Consider the following 22,215-nt stretch of genomic DNA (forward strand, 5'->3'; position numbering starts at 1 on the left):
TTTATTTGTTCTATGAACTTTCTAAATTTTAAAGTACAGTTACCTCTTGTTTCATGTTCCTAATAATTCCTGAAAAATGCATGCTAAACAAAAAGTGGTCTTTCCCCATAAGGTAGCATGTAATAAGGGAAGGGAATATATATATTTTTAATTGTTTATATGTACAGTTGTATTTTATAAAGCGCACTTGTGTTTGCATTACAAGTAAATGTACAATGTTCAATGAAGATTGAATGAATAAGTTTAAAATAACACACCAGTAAAGCATAATTTTGCACAGAACACTGTTATACTGCCAAATGCAGTAATGTTGAAGTATTCTTGATAGATGTGCAATGATGAGGTAACAATGCTATTCTTGCAACTTGTGCAGTAACTGGGTAGAGCAAAGATGGAGGTCCTGGACAGCAGTGCTTTTTTTAATGTACTCTTAAAACTGCTTTAAATTAAAAACATTATTAGAGCATGCTCTACGTTTTAAGTTGCTTTTTGGACTTTCATGCCCATTAGAGGGTGCTATTATGTCAAGTTGAAGAAAAAAAATCCAAAAAGGTGTCCAAATCTGAAACTTGGAAACACTCTCTGGTCTAGCAGTATCAGTTACTTACTGAAGGAAGATCATTGATCTAAGATATTAATTCTGTTTCTTTCTCTGCAGATGTTGTCTGACCTGCTTCAGTGTCTACAGTATTTTTGCTTTCATGTTCTCAAATCTGCTAGCCATGCTTTCTTCATGTCTGCCTGGTCAAACATAAGCAAGTAACCTTGCATACATCTTTCATTTTTTTTAAAAACTTAGTTGCCCATTTATTTGTAACTTAATGGTAAATGTCAAGGCAACAAAGTATTTCAGTACCTTCCGAAAATCTCTTTGGTGACTTTTGACTTCTGTGGTTTATGTATGTCATCCAGACTGGCAGCTGTAATGTGGGTTGGGAAGTGGGAGTTGGAATCTAAGCAGTAATCTACTTTCTATCCCATTGTAGTTATTTGCACAAACCTTTCAGAAAAAAAGTGCTAACATTGCTATGGCTGAATTCCCCTCATTGACTTGTTATCTAATATTGTTAAAGAATCTGGCTACCATGTAGGGTTTGGTGAATTGCAGTAACTTGTGGTTACTTAAAATCTTTCCCACCCAGGTCATGCAGCACAGAAACAGACCTTTCAGTCCAACTCATCCTTGCTGATCAGACATCCCAATTTGACCTAGTCTCATTTGCCAGCATTTGGCCCATATCCCTCTAAACCCCTCCTATTCATATATCCATCTAGCTGCCTTGTAAACGTTGCAATTGTACCAGCCTCCACCACTTCCTGTGGCAGCTCATTCCACCACCCTCTGCATTTAAAAAGTTACCCCTTAAGTCCTTTTTAAATCTTTCCCTTCTCACCTTTAAACCTATGCCACTTAATTTTGGACTTCCCCACCCTAGGAAATGGGCTTTTCACACTATCTATGCTCCTCCTGATTTTTATAAACCTCTACAATATCACCCTCCACCCGCAATGCTCTGTAGGGAAAAGCCCCAGCTTAATCGGCCTCTCCCTATAACTCAAACCTTCCAGTCCCAGTAACATCCTTGTAAATCTTTTTTGCATTGGGAATGAGATGCTTGAATTTACAGTTTATAATGTGAAGTTTTTTGAATTGGGTGCAACTTTAATCTAATCTAAAGCTTTCTGAAACTGAGATCAACCAAGTGTAGAAGAATTTTGACCGCAATCAAATCTCAAACATATTTTATCGAATGCTTTTGCAGTGTTGCAGTCTACTGGCATATAGGTCGTCTCTACAAGTACTTTATAAATCAAAAATCTGAGAATCAATAGGATCTTGATGACAGATAAATGAGGGGGTGATTTGACCACTGCTGATTCAGTGTGCCCTTTCTCTCCCCCTCATGTATGTATATCCTTGCACAATCTAACCTTCTTAACTCTGGTTTTGCTTGATGTTTGACATTTCATAGCAGTGAAGGTGGCTAGCAAAGATGTTTTAAAACTGCCTTGTTCTAATTTTCCTGCACTAGAGAATTAATGTTTTGAATATAAATAATTAATATTTGTGAAATGTGAAGCAGCATTCTTTCCTTCCATTGAGCTTTTTGAAATTAATCTTGGCCATTTCTCTGCATCTTTTTGCTTGGAGTCAAGCGATTTGCATCAAGTCCTACACCAAAAATGAGTGGAACTTACAATATATAGTCTCGATGCTGAATACTTCGGTATAGTGCTCAGAGACCACTGCTGGAATAGCTATCTTTTTGGATTGTTAAATTGTGTGCTATTTTGAAGCAGAGCAGGGGGTTTATACTTTATGTATTGGGGTGGGGTGTTGGGTGGAGCCGGTGAAATTACAATGTCACTGAAGCCATAAATTCAGAACCATAGCTGCTGTTCTGAGTACGTGGCTTTGAATCCCACCATGGCAAGTGGTGAAATGGGGGCAAAATTGGGTGCGGGAAAGGAAATGGATTGCTCAGGCTCTGAAATGATGTGACAGTTCTTCAGTACGTGTACTCTGTATCATACTGAGGCTTTCACTATCCATTTAGACATAGTTGTAGCTTTTTAAAAAATTGTCTGCTTGTATTTAATTGGACAGTGGAGTTCCTAGAAAAAGCCTTTTTGTATTTTCAGTGTTTTTTTTTTTGGATCCTTCCTCCATCTTTCTAGTAATAGCTTCAGTAGATCTGTTTGTGTCTGACTTGCAGAAAATTACTGTGTTGCAGAGATGTTTATTTCATACCAAAGGAAATTGGAGGTAACAAAATGAGCACTAACTAGTGCTAGAATCTGAATATTACAAGGATGAAGCAAACTACATAAATATGTAAAATATTTTTTGTTCATTATGGAAAAAACCTTGCACTCCAATCATGCTATTTCTGACCTGAGTACCAACCACTGGCAACATATACTATTCTGTTCACACTCCGCTCCAGTTCATCTAATTTTGTTACAATTGAATATCTGCTGAATAGAAAGCCCTTTGCATACCTGGTGAGTTGGTGGAGAGGTATTTTGAAATCCAAATTAATCCAGTACCAAATTTGAGCAACTTGCTTTTTGACACTAATTAATAATTGGACTTTACAGCTAGATATTATCTCTAGGCACATGAATATTTGTTTTTGAAAGAATTTTAACTTGTAGTTGATAAACAACAAATTTTTTGAATTTTGACGTTTTTAAGATTAAAACTTGGCCCTGACTTGTGGAACGGAAGGTGTGCATGAATGATTTTACACAAGTGTTGAAAAGATTACTTGGGCTCAGACAAAGTGGCTAGTATCGGTCTGTTAGCGGAGGTTAGCGCTCCCCTCCAAAAGGATGAAAGGAGTCCTAGTGGACTTAGAACATACAAATGGTTAAGGCATTTCCATCTCCTTAGCGGCATTGGCCACAGACGAGATGGCCAAGTGGTTAAGGTGATGGACTGCTAATCCATTATACTCTGAACAGGTGGGTTCAAACACCAGCTGATTGGTAGGCTATTAATCCAGAAATTCAGCTGATGTTCTAAGGACCTGGGTTCAAATCCTGCCATGGCCCATGAGCAGTTGCACAACCTAGAACTAAGTAGGAGAAACATTTCAACTGAATTTTGTGGCTTCTGCTACCTGCCATCTTATCATTTAAGACTGTCTTAGGGGCATGATGGTGGTGGGGTGGGGGCTGGTGTGAAAAGATAAGAATTGGACTACTGATTGTGGTAGTAATACCAACATTTTTGATTTTGTAATTTTATTCAGTCATTTGTGAAGTGTTTATATATGTTGGCTGAAGTACTTGCAGTTTTCAAAGGGATTTAGCCCATCAAGAGTTCTTTTAGGAAAGGCTCACTAAAGCCCTGTTCCATTCTGCCAGTCTTAGGAGATTGCCCTGTAACAAATCTTGTCTCATCTTGTGTTAATTGAAATCTTGAGGACTGCCGGAATTAGAGGTACTGTACTCCAGGAGTTTGTCTTGAAGAGTAAAGGATAAATTGTTGTGCAGTTTGGTGACACAAGAAAAGGTTGTGACTCGAAACGGTAAGCATTGTGCAATTGATATTTTTGCTCATCTGCCCTTATGCAATGGGTAATCCAGCTAAAGTTGCGCTCATACAATCCTTGAAGTTATGCAAACGTGCATTGGATGGGGTTTGCTCAACTGCAATATCCTGTTAAGCAGATATCTTGTCCAATATTCTTGTAGATTTGTTGTTCGGGTCGTGGATGCTGTGGTTGGTTCGCTCACCGAGCTGGTTCATTAGTTTGCAGATGTTTCATTACCCTTCTGGGTAACATCATCAGTGCAGCCTCCAATGAAGTGTTGTTGTGTTTTCCCGCCTGTTTTTTAAACTCTGGGGCCCTTGGAGTTGATTACCTCCTTTCCGGTTTTTCTTTGCAGTGGTGTGTATGTAGGGTCTAATTCTACGTGTTTATTGACGGCTTTCTTGGTAGAGAACAAGGCCTCTAGGAATTCCTGTGCTTGTCTCTGCTTGGCTTGTCCTAGGATTCTGATGTTGTCCCAATCGAACTGATGGTCCTCCTTGTCTGCGTGTATGGAGACGAGTGAGTATTGGTCGTGTCTTTTTGTTGCTAGTTGGTGTTCATGTGTCCTCGTAACCAGTTTTCTTCCCATCTGTCCAATGTAATGTTTGTCAGTCCTTGCATGGAATCTTGTATATTACATTGGTTCTGTCCATAGTGGGTTAGGGGTCTTTGGTTCTTGTTAGCAGTTGGCACAAGGTTGATACAGGCTTGTGTGCCAGTCTGATGCCCAGTGGCTGTAGGAGTGTTGTGGTCTGTTCAGATATGTTCTTGATGTATGATAACGTGATAATTGTGTCGGGATTCTAGGACAAGCCAAACCGAGACAAGCACGGGAATTCCTAGAGGCCTGTTCTCCACCAAGAAGGTCATCAATAAACATGTAGAATTAGACCCTATATACACCACTGTAAAGAAAAACCGGAAATGAGGTAACCAATTCCAACTGACCCCAGAGTTTATCTAGCAGGTGGGAAAATACAACAAAATGCTTCATCGGAGGCTGCACTGATGATATTACCCAGAAAGGTAATGAAACGTCTGAAAACTAATGAACCAGCTCGGCCAGTGAACCAACCACATATCTTGTTGACACAATCTAGGGCCATGTATGAAGTCTAATGTCTGGATGCTCAGAGGGTTTCCTCCTTGTTTATAATTCTATTGCAAAAAATGTGATAAGATTTCTGTCATGAATAGTTAGCATTTAAAATTGTACCAATTAATCAAACTTTTAAGAAAATTAGATTCTCGGAATTGAATTTGCTTGAATGTTCATACAGGGTTTGTCACTTTATTTTTTATTACATTTTTTCAGAATGTATAGTTTCTGCCTTTTACCTCCAACCCTTTCATTGTTTTTCATCAGTTCTCTTGCTGATGACTAAAACTCTGCATGTCAGAAAGAAATGTCCAGTTTTACCAGAGGGGGACCGGAAGGCTTCCAAACTTACTGAACTGCAATTGGAACCCAGTCTGCTGAAGTTCACAATCTTAAGGAGGTTTTTTAAAAAGTTACTTTAATATTTTAAAAACCTTTTTATTTCTAGAAATTTGTTCTTGACTTCATCCAGGTGAAAGTTTTATTGGCATTGTTTTTAAAAAAAAAACACAACCTGCTTTAATGAGACTTGGAAGATGCACAAATGGTTTTTTGCTTCATGCAAATTACTTGCAAAGCGAGAGGCTGAACTTTTCTCCCTACTGTTTAATTCTGAAGGTGTTTTATTTTGAGCACTGGCATCACCTGTTAAAACAAAGCATACTATTGCCTCACTGTGGTGTACAAAGGTGTACATTGGTGAGCAGGGACCCAATACATGCTGCTAAAGAGATAGGAGGCTACTTCCCTCTGGATAATGCAGGAGTTGCTGATAGTACAAGTATGAACATTGAGGTTTTAGAATTTTTTAAAAATTAATTTTGATTGTTACCCACAAGCCTTGGCAGCAAAATTAATGGCAGCTAGCCCTTCCGTTTACTGTTAAAATGCAGTTTTATGAAAAGCGTTGTTTTATTTTCCAAAGTGATAATTCATAGCTGATATACTAATGTTATTGACTTCATACCTATTCCTGTGTACAGAATTTTCTCATTTGTATGCAAAGAATAAAGAAACCTTTTAATTTCCTTGCAAAGCAAAACATGACAATTGAAAATCAGAAATGCTGCAAGTATTCAAGTAGAAGAACATCTGCAAAAAGTGAAAAATATTTAATATTTTGACCTTTTTTAAAAAATATCAAACAAGTCCTCCTTCTAAAGGATGGATGGGGTCAGATTGGTGGTGTGCTCGGGGGAGAAGAAAACCAAAGGTAAGGACTGATTAGAGTGGCAGGCAGAAAGAATATTTGTGTTGAGCAAAAAGTTGGTAAAGGCATAGGTTTTAAAAGATGGGTCTAAAGGAGATGTAAATGCAATAGCCAGAGCATTGCCAACAGCAGCCATCTAGTGGGAGAAAATCAAGCAAATGCTATGTTCTGAAGTTGAATTCAGTAGTCGGTCTAAAAGGCTGCAAAGTATCTGACTGTAAAATGATGCACATTGTAAATAAATCCATCCCAACCGTATCTGTTGCTCCCGATTTGTGGTTTCCTCTATATTGGAGAGACCAAATGCAGATTCCGTGACCTGTTCACGGAGCATCTGTGCTGTGCATGCAACAACCAAACCATACCTTCCAGTTACCATCCATTTTAATTTTCCCTCCCACTCCCCTGATGACATGTCCATCCTTGGGCGCCTCCATTGTCAGTGAGGCCAAACATAAAATGGAGGAACCACACCTGATATTTTGCCTTGGAAGCTTACAGCCCAGTGACCTTTAACATTTGACTTCACCCGCTTCAAAATCCTGCCATCCCCATCCCTATTCCATGTCTAGACCTGACCTGACCTGACCAGACCATCTTCCCTCTCACCTATCCACTCCACCCTTCCCACAGAGCAATCACAATGACCTCACCACCCCCCCACCAACCTGCATTCATCTATCATCTCTCCTACCCTTCCCTCTAGCCCCAACCCCAATTATTTCTGGAATCACGAAAGGTTTCAGCCAGAAACGTTGAGTTACCTGCTCCTTGGATGCTGTCTGACCTGCTGTGCTTTTCCAGCCTCACATCTATAAACTCTTCCACCACCTGCAGTCCTGATTGTGTCCAAGTAAATGAATTTCAATGGATAGGAGACAAAGGCAGAGTGGGAGTAGCTCCAATAAATTAAAACAAGTGACTGAAAATTTTGGATCATGCTTGTGCCCCATTGGAGGTATTCCTTGACCTGATCACGCAAGCTGCATTCGACCACCCCCATTTAGACTCATAGAATTCCTACAGTGTGGAAGCAGGCTATTTGGCCCATCGGGCCCACACTGACTTTCTGAAAAGCATCCCACCCTGACCCATCCCTTACCCTATCCCTGTAACCCTGCATTTCCCCCTGGCTAACCCAGCAAGCCTGCACATTTCTGGACACTATGGGCAATTTAACATAGCCAATCCATCTAAACTGCACATCTTTGGACTGTGGGAGGAAACCGGAGCATGCAGAGGAAACCCCATGCTGACACAAGTAGAATATCCAAATTCCCACACCGGCAGTCTCCCAAGGTCCCCATGCTCTGAGGCAGCAGTGCTAACTACTGTGCCTCTGTGCTGCCAGAAACGTTAACTCAAACGTTGATGTGGAGGGGACTGTCCAGCAAATACAGCACGCAAAATTGAATCTGAGATAGTGGGATCTGCTGATGCTGGAGAATCTGACATAACCAGCTGTAGAGCTGGATGAACGTAGCAGGCCAAGCAGCATCAGAGGAGCAGGAAATCTGACGTTTCTGGTCTGGACCGGACCCTATTTCTGAAGAAGGGTCTAGGCCCGAAACGTCAGCTTTCCTGCTCCTCTGATGCTGCTTGGCCTGCTGTGTTCATCCAGCTCTACACCTGGTTATCTCTTATGCAAAATTGAATGGTGGTCAAGTGCACAAATGTGTATGAGGGGGAGCAGTGCCTTTGGAAAGTTGAGAAGAAAGGGAAGTTACCTTGGTGGCTATCAAGCTGGAGGCTGGTGGAGTGTAAGGTGAGGATAAGGGGAATCTGTTTGTGGTTCTGGGAGGGAGGAACGAGGTTGGAAAACAAACTGACACAGTAAAGTGCCATATCAGTAAAATTGGATAGAAATCCTAGGTTGAAGAAAACAATTACTGTTGGAGGTTGGTTCATCAGAATAGATGTGTGAGAATTTTATAAAAGGAATGAAGTCCAAACAGGTTGTTAGGAAGAGTAATTAAGCTAGCAATGGGTCTCTGAAAGGTTGGATTAGATACTGGTTGATGGCCTAAACTCTCATGGCATCAGGAAGATTTGAGAAAATTAAAGGGAGGTACAGGATTGAGATTAAAATTAGCAGCAGCCTGAGTAGTACTGGAACAAAATGTTTGACATATATCTTAGAGAACAGCTGATATATTGAGGCTCCATATAATGTTGAAGGATAATTATTCAATGCAAGAGCAAGTTCAGCCACAAACAAAAGCAAAAATTGCTGAAAAATCTCAGTAGGTCTGGCAGTATCTGTGGAAAGAGAGAAGAACAGTGAGACAGACAAAGGAGTGGAGAACGGTTAGCCAAGGTGAATGATTGGCAGTTAATAGGAGCTGTTAGTCACTAATGGGGACTTTGGAGTAAGGATAGTCTGGATCTATGCCTTTCCTGTTTCACCATAAAACAGGTCAATGTTGGTTGAAACCAGAAAGGGAAGATGTTCAAGGAACTTTGTAGCACTTGTCTCACCTGCAAACCTGCCAGGGGGGAATCACCAAATTGTACCCTTTTAAATACTGTTTGTGAAACATGAAATTTACAATTATGACCAGAACGCTGCCACTGAATGGAAGTTGTCATATAAGGCTTAATGGGTGGAAGTGTTTTCTGTGCATATGTGACCTATATCATCACTGATTATTGGAGAACTTGAATAATTTTGAAGCTTTCTTTCTCCTCCTGCCCTTAAAGGAAAGAAAAAAGGACTTGAAAACCGAAAACGAAATATTCATTACATGTCATTTTACAGCCACCAGCTACTTTTTGGAGTATAGGGATGGTATGGAACTACTATAGGGAATAGTTGCAAAATCACTTTTGCAGCAGTAACCTTGAAGACAGAGCTCCTCACTTTGTTACGACTTGGCAAGCTACATGACTGTATTTGGCTTGAGCAGGTCAGAAGATTGTCACATTCTCTAGCACTGTTCTGTATGATGTGGAGCTAGTCCCACTGATTCTAGCTGTAGCTTAGCTGCAAAAATGCTTGCGACTATAACATGAAGGCCCTAGAATAGAATTTTAATGCATCTGGGAATCCACACTTCCCCACAGAGGAAAACAGGGATACCTGTGCACTGGTGTGCCACACCACTATGACCAGTGGCTACAGCAATAGACATCAACATTAAAAATAATCCACATCGGTTGTTTGGAAGCTTCATTTGTGTCACTTCTGGTAAAACCTGTCTCTGCAGGATTGCCCTCTTTAGCTGTTAACAACGTCATATGAAGGCATCCCTTTTGGAATGGATCAGATGGAAAGAAGCTGGATAGTGCTGTGTTGCAATTGGATAAGTGGGTGCAGATCAGCATCTTGGTAAACCAACCTCATCTTATCTGGTTTGTACGGTAAATGTTTGGCAAACTAATCCACTGTTTCATCTTCATCTAACCAATAAATGTGAGGTGCTGCATTTTGGAAAGGCAAATCGGAGCAGAACTTGTATAATTAATGGTAACGTCCTGTTAAGTGCAGGTTCATGTTCGTTGAAAGTAGAGTTGCAGGTAGATAGGATAGTGAAGAAGACATATAGTATGCTTGCCTTAATTGATCAGTGCATTAAGTATAAGAGTTGGGAGGTCATGTTGCGGCTATACAGGACATTGGTTAGATCACTTGGAAAACTGCATGTAATTCTGGTCTCTCTGCTATAGGAAGGATGTAGTGAAACTTGAAAGGGTTGCAAAAAGATTTACAAGCATGTTGCCAGGGTTACACAGTTTGAGCTATAGGAAGAGGCTGAATAGATTGACGCTATTTTCCTTAGAACGTCGGAGGCGGAGGGGTGACCTTTTATAAGAGGGGCACAGATAAGGTGAATAACCAAGGCTTTTTCCCCCAGAGTAATGCAGTCCAAAACTAAAGGGCATAAGTTTAAGATAAGGGGGGAAAGATTTAAAAGGGACCGAAGAAGTCTCTTTTTCACACAGGGTGGTGAATGTATGGAATGAGCTACCAGAAGCTGGTACAATTGCAACATTTTAAAAAGTATATGAATAGGAAGGGTTTAGAGAGAGAGAGGCCAAATGCTGGCAAATGAGACTAGATTAATTTAGGATATCTAGTTAGCATGGACGAGTTGGACCAAAGGGTCTGTTTCCATGCTGAACAGCTCTATGATTCTATGACAGATGCATCGCTAACATAGCACAGCATTAGAAAGCATCAGCAACAGTCTGATTCCTTATCAGATGAAAACATATTGACCTAAACGTTAATTTTTTTTTCTCTTGCACTCTATTTCCATAGATTCCATCTTATCTGAGTATTTCCAGCATTTCGACTTCTGTTTTGAGATTTCTAGTATCTTGCTTTGGTCCCAGTACCAACATCCTTTTGGGAGCATATTAGGCAGGCTGTTAAAATGTTGCATGTAGTGCCTTTAACACTGGCCTGCTTTTGCTATAATTGTTAACATACATGCCAAGTTTGATTAGCTGTACTTTGCTCCATTGTTATTAATAGTTAGTCAACCTGTGCACATTATGACCTCACTAATTGAATGTATTCTTCTAGCTGCAAGGGAACATTCACTGAACTTGCAGTGGTCTGAAGTTTGTAAATGATCTTGACACCTTTTTGAATGTAATCAGTAGTTCTGTCTACATGTTAATTTTCTGCCTAATTATCAATTTTCAGAGGTTGAGCAAGCTAGAACGTGTGTGCTGGAGGTGCCCAGCAACCTAGAATGGCCTTGAGCATGTATTGCCTTTAGAAATGAAAATTTCTGAGATGCACTATACAAAGGTTAATGAGTAATTGCATTTTTTAAAAGGAAAATGTACATTACTAAAGGTGGAGGATGCTGAACTATTCCTTAGTAAGATGATTTGGCTTAGTGATGTGTACTTATCTAATTTATATTTACTGAAAAGCTGATCATTATCGGAATGTGAGGAAGTTGCCAACCTTTGCAAGAAGCTTTTTGGAAATGGAGAAGAGTAGGGAATTAGCTAGTGGATAGGATATTCATGTTTCTCACGTTAATGTGCTAATGATTTTTGAATTAGAATGTTTATCACCATGCAGAAGGAAGGTGGTACACCAGCCAGTCTCCTGGGTTAACCTTTGTAATAAAAACAAACAGTTGGTAAAGAGGTGGCTGTGCTGTCTTTTTGTGCTTTCATGTTCTGGGGATTGCAATCAATTTGGGATCAGGGTGACATAAACAGATTTTCAATCTCCTTGGGTTTGTTCCGGGAAGTGGCCCAGACTCTGCCAAGCTGTGCTAAATTGTTGTCACATTGCTGAGAGTTGTACAAAAACAGAATATTGCAAATGCTTTTCAGTTCTGATGAACAGTAAGAATCCAAAACACAATTCTGTTTTTATTTCCTCAGATTTTGTAGGACTTGCTGTGTATTTCCAACATCTTGCTTTTTTAGAAAATCTGAAGATGATATCTGATCAGTGCATTCCTGATGTTCAATTTTGTTTTTACAGAAGCATAACATTATAGATGTTGGAAATGCTGATTTTTATATTTGTGGCTTTGATTGTAGATTTGCATAGTCACCTTTTAGAATTTAAAAAGTTGCCTTTTACAAATATTGATCATTTCAAAATGCTTTACAGCCAATAAAGGACTTTTGAAGTGGTGCTATTTATTGTTGCAAGTGAAAAAACAGCAAGCCCTCCACAAAAAGCAATATGAGAATTTTTCTTTTTTATGTTGCTGATTTGAGAATGAAACATTGCTACGGATACTGGGATAAAATTCTCTTTTTCTTCAAAATAGTCCATGGCATCTTTAATGTCAATTTTGGGGAACCTTTGGTTATGTGGCTTTATGTCTACATCGAACAGTTTGGGTTCAAGACAAAGTCCATGACTGTCAATAGGCTAGGGCCTTTGTTTTAAAACACCTCTTATTGTATGTTGAGATAAAACACTACAATACATTGTAATCAGAAGTATACTAGGCTCCAATGTTACTGTTACATTTATTGAAATACTGTTCTGTGAGCTGTACGGCCTAATATTCATCCGTCTACTCCACGTTCTGATTTTCTCACTTCCTATCTAATGAACTCTCCCCATATTGTGCTATTTATGCCCAGTGAGGAACATCTGTGTGACATGATCTTAAGGTTTCTCCAGGGTCCTATACCCCTGCACAGCAGAGAAAGTAGTTGGGACTTTAAGTAACATTTTCAACAATGCATTGGGAGTGCTGAAATATCTGAAATGGGAGTTGAGCCTGCTGGCTCTGACTTAAGTTGAATATGTTATGAACTGAGCCACAGCTGTCAATCCTCTGAAAAACATAGAATGGAAATTGGTTCTGACCCAAAATATTTGATATTGTCCTCCTCCATTAGTTTCCTTGTTGATCTAATATTTTGCATCCCAGACAATACACTTGGGTTGTTCCATTTGTAGATTCTAATAAAAATACACACTCTCTGCTTTCACCAGTTACTCTGGGCAGTGTACAAGACCCAGCTAGCTTCAACAGCTTCATCAGTGACCTTCAATCCATCATTTGGCCAGAAATGAATCCATTTGCTAACTGCATAGTGTTTAGTTCAGTTTGTAGTTCCTCAAGTAATGAAGTACTCCCTACTTGTGCAAGAAAATCTGGATGCTATTTAGATTTGATCAATGGCTGATCATCTCCATTGAGACAATCAAACTATCTTGCCATGAAATTGTTATCACTAAATTGCCTGGTACCAATATCCTGAGAAGTTACCTTTTTGATTACATAAATTTTGTGGCTAATAGAGCAGATCAGAGGTTGAATATGCTGTGCCAATTGACTCACCTATGTACTCTTCACATTTTCCTTGTTCACCTACATGGAACAAATCAAGAGTGTGATGTATTGCCATCCACTTTTCTGGATCATGGAGCTATAACAGCATTATGAATTGGAGATCATGAGGACAGAGCCATATATTTCATTTTCAACTCTTAAGTGTAAAAATCCACCCCCACTCAACTCGGTGTGCAATCGTTGCGGTCTATTTTTGGGAAAGTATCTTCAGCAACAGCTTCCAAACCCATGACTTTCACCACCTAAAAGGACAAGGTCACTATTTAATGGCTTCTAGAAATGTGAAATGTGAAATGCACATGTGGATATTGGATGAGCAAAGTTGGTATGGTGACGATTTTTGTCCATACCCTAACCAGTTTCCCTCACGGGGAGGGTCACCGGACCTGAAACGTTAACTCTGATTTTTTTTTTTTCTTCACAGATGCTGCCAGACCTGTTGAACTTTTCCAACAACTTCTCTTTTTGTTCCCAATTTACAGCATCCACTTTTTTTTTGGGTTTTCCCCTCGCAGTCTGGACTTGTCTATAATGACTAACCACTTTTGCGCTATGCCAGGATAATCCTTCAGAACTCGGCTCCTTCGAGGAACGAGTTGGAGAGATCGATGAACAGTTAAAGAAATGCAAATTTTCAACATATAAAAGATACCATGCTGCAAGGGCTATTTTTCTTCGAGTTTAATTCCACGGGGAATTTTTAAAACACAGAACACCTCCCAAAGCATTTCGGTAAATGCTAGCGCACCTGACTTTTGCAAATCTTGCCTCGTACTTTCATTCTGTTAACAAAATAACTTTGTGCGCTTGACAAATTAGAGAAATAAAATTGCAATTGTTGGGGCTTGACTGTAAGAGATGGTGCAAAACCAGTTTCAGCTGAGCATATGTGTAAGAGTATGCAACATTTTAATCTTGGCCCTTATCTGTGGGAAGGAGGCTGAGCTAGTTGTGACCTTTTCTACAGAAAGAAAGCAACGTGGGCATGTTGTAGTGTAGCAGAGTATCTGCATTTGAGACTTTGATCTGTAGTTCGTAAGGGGCAGCTTGAGCTAGCCCTGTGTAGGTTTAAAAGCTTTCTCTGACTTTGACACAATAACCTCAGAGACGCTATTCAAAGCAGCACATGACCTCCTGTAAGTGAGGTGGAGTTAGACAATAAAGCAACTGCCACAATGCAGGAAGTGAGTACAATTATACATTTCCCAACAATAACACACAGCTTTTGTTTAAAGCTGTCTGGACTTCAGGGCCCTTTTTTTAATCAAATCTCCCCTGCCTCTTTCCCGCCCTTCTCTGCCGCCAGCATAACTACTGAACCATTTTTTGCATAGCTGTACATACACGTGTGCATACAATTCACTTCATTGGGTATAAAAGATTTTTTTTACTTAATTTGGAATAAATAAACCTCCCTTGTTTTGATATCATTCACAAATGATCAAACCACTTCATGTCTGGATTTTTACTCTGCTTCTCTCCTTCTCTCCTTCCAGATAAATAAACTTTACCTCTTCACTACTGATTCCTGGCTCCTGACTAGGATTCAATGTGTCCTTTAGTATAACTATAAAATTACCATTTTGTTATTTCTGAGCCTCTTGGATCAGAATTGTTACATTATTGGATCTGACTGTTATGATTGCATTGAATGTATAGGGGCGCAATGATGCAAATGTTCTGCCATCTTGAAAGTTGCTGTGTGTCATTCTTTTTGAAAATAACTCAGCCAATGGTTATGTCCTATTAAATAAATCAAGTCATTCTTCATGTAAAGCACGGCTTTAAAACAAAAAACTCACGTCTCTGATTGCGTTGAGGGCAGTTGAAACTTCAGAAGGCCCAGGACAGGGATCAAAGTGGAGGCTAAGTAGGGAATTAAAATTACTAACAATTGTAAGCTCTGGGGTCGGGCATTGAGACTGAACAGAGGTGTCCTTCACCCCATCATGGAGTTTTCCTTTTGTTATTATTCCTTTTCACTTGCTGAAAACATTACATATTTGAGTTGATGACAGATCATTGACCTGATGTATTCATTCTTTCTCTCCACAGGTTCTCCTGAATCTGAGTATACCCAGCATTTTCTATTTTTATCTCAGATTTCCAGCATTCAATTCACCTGTTTAATACGGTGCTTTTTTGGAAAAATAATTTAAAATGAATAAATTTTCACTGCCATGAGCATCATACTTTTATCACACATCAAAAATGGTTAATCTAATTTGCTGCTTTTAATTGTGTATGCAAACATTGTAACTTAGGTCAATACTTCAAAAGTAATCCTTTGCTTGCAACAGATGTTCTGCAAATACATAAATATTACCTTGTTCTTTTTACAGACATTCTAGCATTAGAAATGTAATTTTAATGGTATTCTGCAACAGCCAAACTACAGTAACTATCCAAAGCATTTAAGTAGTTACACAATATATTTCTTGATCTCAATTGTGTAGGTATTTTGTTTTCTCCACTTCTGATGGTGCATTGTGAAAACGGTTGGAGAGGAATGTGAGCAACTGCAAAGAGTAACTAATGTCAAAACCCTTGAAATTACAGTAAGATTTGTGTGCTTCTCATGTAGAGGTATGAATCATTCAGCAAGAATATTTTTCATGGGTAACCCCTCATTTTAAAATGATCAATAATAATTAAAAATGCATTGTTTTAGACAGGTGACCTTTTGATATCTACAAAGGTACTTTAGAGGAGAGTTGAGCAAAATATTTTTACACAGGACAGAAACTCGAGTGTTGCTTTTTCCAGGAAATAATTCAAAATTAATTTTAAACTGACCATTTGAATACTAATTGATTGAGAATAGGTGGGGAAATTCAGACTGTCGGTTTCGAACTAACTCACTCAAATGCCTACTGTGATTTACATAAATATTTTTGAATATGTTTGTATAGATTTGAATACTAGAGTACATCCGATCCATTACCTTCCTATGATACCACAGTCCGAAAACATGTCTTTGCTGTGAGCTGTTAACATGTCTCTACAAGATAATTTGCAATAATCTAAAACAAGCTAAGTGTAGACCAGACTCTTGTTTGTCACTCCCTTCTTACCTGGTTGAGATTTCCATAGCGGTATTATGAAATATAACTTGTCATTTTTTGTGTTTTTTTTTTTAAAGCTTTTTGTTTGCCTTTCTATAGATTCCTAACACTTCTTTTAATTTGTGCTGTTTAATGAATATTGTACCTTTTTTTTAAATCCCTCCTTGAGTGTGACTATTTGCATATGGCTGTAAAAGGAAGATGCAAACTTGGGCACTTAATTGACTAAGGAAAAGAAAGTAGTGGTGATTGGAAACACTTTGTTAGAGAAGTTTCCGGTGGGAAGTTTTCAGGAATTAGTTTCCATGGGTGGCCACACCACATGGGAAATTTGGAAGTCCCAAGCTGCACTAGCTGCTGTTGGGCAAAGAGAGGGCATTCATTTTGAGGGTTCTCTGAGCCCATTTGTCACCCACCCCTTTTGCACATTCCCTGCCAAAAAAAAGGCAACACGGACGTGCACAAAGGAGTGTAGAAGATTTTCCAAAATTCTAGTTAATCTTCCCTCCAACCAGTACTAGCAAAAGTAGACCTGAAGAAGAAACACAACACGTTTAGCTGTTTCGGTTTCCACAGATGCTGCCAGAACCGAGTTTCTCTCCAGCATTTCTGTTTTTATTTTCAATTTCCAGTATCAGTGTTTTGTTTTTATTAGCAAAATCTAACTAGCTGATCATTTCATCTTATTTGCTAGTTATGAGACTTCTGTTTGCAAACTTCCTCCTATGTTTGATTTAATGAGCAATTACTACCAAAATTTTTTTAAAAATCCTGACCCAGGATGGTTTAATTCCATTAAATTATATCAGTGTCTATATGTGGAACAAACATAAAGGGAGATTTTTTGCATGGACACCTCTTGCCCATGATCAAACACTAAAGTATCCCTTTTCTGGCTTTTTAATATATCCATCTTTCTGCACGAATATTTTTGTACATACGACATACCAAAATGTTGTCAGTGTCTGTGAAACTGTACCCAAAAAGACGACAACTCGCGAGATTGGGGGAAAACAACTTTTAGAAGCAGTTTCATCATGCCATTTGTCTTGCAGAATGCAGAAGTGTGAAATGTGTAGGGGGAAGCTGTGTCACGCAGTATGTTCGGGTGAGGGCTGCATGTAAAGCATAAGATTGTAGGTGGGGAAATGTCCATTACGTAAGCATTTTCACAAAAGCCCAGTGGCCTGTTGCACCTTTGTTTGTTGTCATGAGGAGGTGGAACCCTATAAGTAAAAATAAAGCCATGTGTTGTTATTTGTGCTGGGAAGACCATTGTAACCAAAACCATGCTTTACTTAATGTGTCAAAATTTTCTTTCAATTAGCACAAATGTCATATTCACTAAATTGATTGCATCTCACCACTGAGTTAGATTATGGAATAAAGCTTGTTACATTGAAGAGTTCTATAAAGTTGGAGCAGAATTGTTGATTAGGCATGTGTAAAGGAGGCCCCATTTGTACTTCAAACAAGACAAGGACACAGTGTAATGGTTCTATTTAAAATGAATGTTGACTTTTTCAGTGGCCAACATTCACCCACAGTTCCTGTATTGCTGCATAATGAAAAGATATTCGTATCCCATTCGAAGCACTGATTGTTAAACGTTTTTCATATGCAAGCTTGGGCAATGAGAATGTGTTTGTGTTTGTCTAAGGATCATTAAAACTGATCCCAATCATGCACTACTAGAACATTGACAGAAGCAGGTGTTGCAGTCAGTCATAGAACCTTGTTTAAATCTTGTCTTCTCCAGAGCTAAGGGATGCTTAAGTCAATTTCAATAATGCCACTGCTGCCTCAGCTGAAATCTGTTAATTTGTTACATCACATGATTTCACCTTGTGACCATGCCAGTCAGAAATTTAGTGCATTGATCTTTCAGGATGGACTTTCTGCAGAAGTTACTGAAAAATATTTTTAAAAATCGTCGTGCAAATTATTTAGCAGCACCTGAAATTAATACATCATTTACCATTTTCATAACTTTTTTTTTAAACGAATAAACCAAAGCAAACTTCCCCTCAGACAGCTTTCAATTCCCTGATTGTTGGATGTTATTCAGTTATAATTATGTCATTAATCAGTCATATATTGACTCAGGTTGATAATATGCTGACTTCTCCAAAAACGTGTGATTAACTTGATTTTTAATTGATCCTTTTACAATTAAAAAATAAATAACACTTTTTGGCCTACTTTGTTAGCAACAGACTTCAATCAAACAAAAGTTTTGAGACATTTCAGCAAGTTATTGCATTTTGTGTAATTTGAGCTGTTTTTAGCTTGCTCTTGGGATGCTTTGAACTGTTGCAGATGATTTGCAGTGAGGGAGGAAGCCCCATGCTTTTGACCCACTAACACTGAAGGAACAGTGATCCAGTTCCAAGTCAGAATGGTCTGTGATTTGGATGGGAATTTGTAGATGGTGGTGTTCCCATATGTTAGTTACCCTTGAAAGATGCTAAGACAGCATGTCATGGTGAATTTCTACTAGTGAATGCTGGGGTGGAGGGAGTGAATGTTTGTGGATGTAGTGTTAAATACTTGAGCTGTTGTCGTCTTGGAAATAAGCTTGATGAATATTGTTGGAGCTGTGCTCATGCAGGCAAGTAGAGACTATTCTATCTCACTTGTGACTTGTGTTTTGTAGATGGTGGATAGGTTCTAGGGAAATCAGGAGGTGAGTTATTCTCTTGAGGATTCTTAGTATCTAACCTGTTCTTGTAACTGCAGTATTTATTATGGTTTGCTCAGTTCAGTACCAGTTCAAAGGAAATCCCCAGAATGTTGTTAGTGGGGGGGATTTGGTGATAATACCATTGAGCATCAAGAGTAATGGTTAGATTCTCCCTTGCTGGAGATGGTCATTGGGTGACACTTGTGTAGGTTAAAATGTTACATGCCACTTGTCAGCTCAAACCTGGATATTATCCTGATCTTCCTGCATATTGAAGTAGACCTACTACTGTATGTAAAGAGTTGCGAATGGTGCTGAACATTGGTCAATTGTCGGTAAACAACCCCATTTATGACCTTATGATGAAGGCATGGTCACTAATGAAGCAGCTGAAAGTAGTTGGGCCTAGGACACTACCTTGTTAGAGGCTCTTGTCGTGTAATGGCCTCGGGGCTCAACCCTGGGTGCAAGTCCCACCTGTTCCGGAAGGTTGTAAAACTTCTCCAAACAGGTTGATTTGAAAGTATCTTGCATATTCTATAGTAAGATAGTGTTGGTGTATTTTGCTGCTTTTTACCAATGCTAAGGATAGACCATCGTACTTAACCCTAACTTTAGTTGTGTTTGGGAAGGATGAATGAGACGATGGAATTGGATATTTATGATGATTTGACAGCAGAATCAGGGTCACCATAGAAATCTGGTGGATGGGATGACATAGCAAGGGAGGCATGACAGTGAATAGCATCAGAGGGGTGCTATGAGAGGGAAGGGATGGCGTGGTGGTGGTGGATACAATTGGTTAAGTATACAAATTTGATCACCCATATCTTTCAGGCCTCTGCTAGTTAAATCAGTGACCTTTACAAGATGGTTTATTCTTCTTTTTTTGTGAACAATATTGCTTTATTTTAAACTATAAGTCAAGCTTTGATATGAATCAGTCCTTTTGAAAGTTACACCACAGTTTATTTGACACCTGGTTTATTGTGGTCTAGTATTGGCTTAAGGCAGTAGACATTCGCTCCATCTAACCATGTATCCGCAGTATCCCTGATGCACCCTAAGCTCTGAGGCCTATTTCATAAAATCATATAGTAAGCAGTTTCCCTATTCAACTCCTTGTACTTCTGCTCACTCTGAAACAACTATCAAATTAGTCCCATTCCCTACATTGTTTTGTTGCGCTTGTAAGTTTTGACTTTTCCAGTTCATATATCCAACTTCCTTTGAAAATTAACATTGAATCTGCTTCCTTTTCAGGCAGTGAAATCGAAATTTCATGATCTCAGTACATTTTTTTAAGCCCGTCTCTATCCATTTGTTCTTTTGCCATTTAATTTAAATCCATGCCCTCCAGTAGAAAGTGTGTTTCTTCTTTAATCAAAGTTGTTCATAATTTTTACCTTTGCTGTGAAATTTCCCCTTCTGTGCTGTAAGGAGAACAATGTCAACTTACTTCGCCTTGCTCCAAAATCTGTCTTAATTCTTTCTGTTAATGTTTCCTCCACCACCAGTGCTGGTAATCTATTCCACATTCTTTCAGCCAGTCTTTGTTTTTTTTTTAAAAGAAAGATTCCTCCTACACACAAGCCAAGTCATCTGGGCAAAAAACTGAAAGATGTGCAGATGCTGGAAAGCTGAAACAAAAGCAGAAATTGCTTAAAAAAAAATCTCAACAGGTCTGATACCACCTGTGCAGAAAAATAATCTGGATGCCAGCAATCTTAAATGGCGGATCAGTGACCTGAAATGATACTTCTTTTTAAAAAATTATTCAGGTGATGTGTGAGAGCTTCACTGACTTGGCCAGCATTTACTGTCCATCCTTAGTTGTCCTTCAGAATGTGGTGTTGAGTTCCTTCAATCACTGTAGTCCACTGGTGTAGATATGCCTGCAATTCTGTCAACAAGGGAGTTCCAGGATTTTGATTTAGCAACACTGAAGCAATGGTGATAAAAGTCTGGGTGGTGAGTGACTTTGAGAGGAACTTGCAACTAAGTGCACCCTAAGTTCCGAGGCCCATGTATTTGATGCCTTTGACCTTTTGGGTGGTAGTGATTGTTCAGGTGCTGTTTAAGAAGTCTCGGTGAATTTGGGGGAGGCAATGCCTTGTGGTATTATCACTGGACTATTAATCCAGAGACTCGAGTAATGTTTCGGGGATCTATGTTCAAATCCCACCACGGCGCAGATGGTAGAATTCGAATTCAATAAAAATATTAAGAGTCTAGTGATTTACCATGAATCCATTGCTGATGTCAGAAAAAACCCATCTGGTTCGCTAATAGAGTAATACAGCATGGAAACAGGCCCTTTGGCCTAAACTGGTCCACGCTGACCGTGGTGCCTACTCGGATGGTTCCGGTTGCCTGCATTTGGTCCATATCCCTCTCAACCCTTCCCATCCATATATCTTTCCAAATATTTTTAAAATGTTGCTAATGTACCAGCCTCAATCAACCACTTTGGCAGCCAATTTCATATACACACCAGTCTCTGTGTGAAGAAGTTGCCCCTCAGGTCCTCCTCAAATCTTTCCCCTCTCATCTTAAACCTATATCCTCTAGTTTTCAATTCCCCAACCCTGGGAAAAAGACTATATGCATTCATCCTATCTATACCACTTGTGATTTTATATGCCTCAGTAAGGTCACCACTCATTCTCCTAAGTTCCAATGAATAAAGTCCTATCCTGTCCAACTTCTCCCTATGACTCAGGCCAACTAGTCCTGGCAACATCCTCATAAATCTTCTTTGCACACTTTCCAGCTTAACTATGTCTTTCCTATAACAGGGTGACCAAGACTGTATACAATACTCCCAAGTGCGGCCTCACCAACGACTTATACAACTGTAACATAATGCCCCAACTCCTATACTCGGTACCCTGACCGATTTTAAGGCCAGCATGCTTAAATGCTTTCTTCACCACCCTGTCCATAGTAATGCTGCTTTCAATGAACTAGGTCCCTCTGTTCCACAACACTCCTCAGGACCTTGCCATTTACTGTACAAGTCCTCCTTTGATTTGACTTTGCAAAGTGCAACACCTCACGCTTACCTGTATTGATTTGCATTTGCCAGTCCTTAGCCCACTTCCCCATCTGATCAAGGTCCCTCTAATTTTTGATAGCCGTCCTTGGTATCAACGATACCTCCTAATTTTGTGTCATCCACAAACTTACTAGTCATGCCTTGTACATTCACATCCAGATATAACAAAGGTCCCAACACCGACCCCTGTGGCACACCACTCGTCACGGGCCTCCAGTCGGAGAAACAACCTTTAACCACCACCCTCTGCTTCCTACCATTTGAGC

At 39.4% G+C, this 22,215-nt stretch overlaps 1 long non-coding RNA gene and 1 pseudogene across 2 annotated transcripts in view; both read left to right on the plus strand.

The window, feature by feature from the left end:
• Positions 1 to 15,688, plus strand: part of LOC125486458 — a 267,656-nt gene extending 251,968 nt beyond the window's left edge. Inside the window, exon 3 of one of the 2 annotated variants that reach the window (XR_007265118.1) lies at positions 15,600 to 15,688. This is a non-coding gene — a long non-coding RNA (uncharacterized LOC125486458). Of the gene's footprint in view, positions 1 to 13,567; positions 14,996 to 15,599 lie in introns of those variants that run through there. The other variant, XR_007265117.1, reaches the window with a different exon arrangement.
• LOC125486537 lies at positions 3,303 to 3,413 on the plus strand (annotated as a pseudogene).
• Positions 15,689 to 22,215: the final 6,527 nt, after the last annotated feature.

This window comes from Rhincodon typus, chromosome 29 (genome assembly GCF_021869965.1).
Source record: "Rhincodon typus isolate 14 chromosome 29, sRhiTyp1.1, whole genome shotgun sequence".
NCBI lineage: Eukaryota > Metazoa > Chordata > Chondrichthyes > Orectolobiformes > Rhincodontidae > Rhincodon > Rhincodon typus.